Source organism: Topomyia yanbarensis, chromosome 3 (genome assembly GCF_030247195.1).
Source record: "Topomyia yanbarensis strain Yona2022 chromosome 3, ASM3024719v1, whole genome shotgun sequence".
NCBI lineage: Eukaryota > Metazoa > Arthropoda > Insecta > Diptera > Culicidae > Topomyia > Topomyia yanbarensis.
This window is the reverse complement of record NC_080672.1, coordinates 108,891,030-108,893,068: the sequence shown is the minus strand read 5'-3', so window position 1 is coordinate 108,893,068 and position 2,039 is coordinate 108,891,030. Positions and strand designations below refer to the sequence as shown.

The 2,039-nt window shown below is 40.6% G+C and overlaps 1 pseudogene; it reads left to right on the top strand.

Moving 5' to 3' along the window:
* Positions 1 to 634: 634 nt before the first annotated feature.
* On the top strand, positions 635 to 1,372 carry LOC131687133 (transcription elongation factor S-II-like; annotated as a pseudogene).
* The last annotated feature ends 667 nt before the right edge of the window (positions 1,373 to 2,039 follow it).

The following is a 2,039-nucleotide window of genomic DNA, read 5'->3' as shown; positions in this document are numbered from 1 at the left end:
AGCCACATTAGGCATTAACAATGTTTTATTTAGTAACAATAGGATTGTATTTATCGGCAAAAAATAAATTATTGTCACTGCCTAATGTGGCTACGCCACATCGTTTCAATTAGGTGCTGTCCGACCTCGCTGCCGCTCAGTCGGACTTAAACTAGGGATAGCCCCTATGTTTGAGAATACCGGGCAAACGAGTGGATCACAGCTTCGCTTGCGTTTCTGATGACAAGTACAAGGAAGGCTCGTCCAGCGGATCCTCAGCGGCTTTGCGCAGCTTCGGATCCTTGGACTCGGCTATGCGGCGTAGCCGCATTAAACTAGCTTCGCCAAAAACCTTACTTTTGGGAGCACAATAACCCTATGTGCAAGGTTAGTAGGTAGAATTTATTTTTAGTCTCATTAATAAATTATTAAAAAAAATTCGCTTTCCGCCTATTTTTTATGAATCTACAACACTAAACTAGCATATTCACGAAAGAAAAACATGTTTTCCACTTACAGGGGGAAAAGTAGCTAAAGTAAACAATTACCGCGTTAGATATCTGTATGAAACAATTTGCACAGTGTTTCAATTAGAAAGGCGCAAGGAAGGTTTCTGAAAAATGCTCCGTTTAACTAAACCTAATCCAGAATTAGTATGAACGTTGAGGAAATGGTCCTAAAGATCCAGAAGAAGCTCGGAAAAATGACCGTATCTGAGGGGACGTGTCTAGAGCAAGTACTGGACTTGCTAAGGGAATTGCAGCATCAAATCATCCAGCAAGAATAGCAGCAAATCGGACATCAGCAATGCCAAAAAAGAATCCGAGAAGGAAAAGGATTCCAAGAAACCTGTTCAGTATAGTTTCCCAGCTCCTTCCAGCAATAGTACCGATGCTGTACGCCTCAAGGGTCGTGCAACGTTGACCTATGCACTGCGAGTGGATGGAGAACCTCCGTAAGGCTGCCAAATTCCAGAGGAGCTGCGTGACGAACTGGAAGAAGTCACCTTTGAAGAGTTTAGAAACACCGACATGAAGTACACAAACCGAATCCGCTCACGTCTTTCAATTTGAATTTGAAGGATCACAAAAATCCTAGTAACTTCATTAGCGGAGCCATCACTGCCCAACGTTTTGCAAAAATGACTCCGGAGGAAATGACCAGTGATGAAATGAAAAACTTGCGCGATCGTTTCGTGAAGGAGGCCATCAATGACCCTCAGCTGGCCACTAACCAGGCTACCAAAACCGATCTCAAACGCGGCGAGGGTAAGAAACGTAACTGTACGTACAACTAACTGCAGACGCGAAGCTCTGACAGCCCATCTCCAGCGAGGAAAAGCAACCCTCGTATAATATTTACGATTAACTTAAGTATAAGTTTTTGCTTATAAACTCGTATTTGAACTGCTTGCTTCAGTTTTGATATGGTCTATGATTTAAGGGTAAAAAATTTTTTTTCACATGGTGGACGAACATAGTTAATGTGTTGCTGTTTAGATACAAAAAAATAAAACAATTGTACGCCTCAAATAGTATTTTGAAAGCTATATAGTCAAAAATCCTTAACAAATACGGTATACAAAATAGGATCCCAATGATCTTCAGTGCGTTGTTCAGTTAGTAGGCTGTCGAAAAGTACAAAATTTAATTTTACCGATTCAAATTATGCGATAATGCATGCAGAAAACTGCAGAGTGTTATGAAATAAACAATGACGAGTACATCGTCATAGTGAACGTATTGTAAAATTTCCCGTAACCAAGGGTCCCGCTTGAAGGAAGTAGAGCTGATCAACTTCTCATCAGTTTCTGTTTCTTCTTGCTCTTTGGTTGATTTTTCATTTACCTCTTCCTGAAGAAAATTAGTAAAAATAAAATACTAAATGCAGCAAAGCTCGCGTCAGACCACTTACGGAGTTTTCCTCGTCGTTGCTTGAATTTATCTCATCGATCACAGTATTCTTCAGAAGATTATCGTTTCCAGGTACTACAGAAATTTCTCAGAAACACAATCGGCTATCTCCTCCTAGTACTACTCGAATCCAAATTCATACCAGAA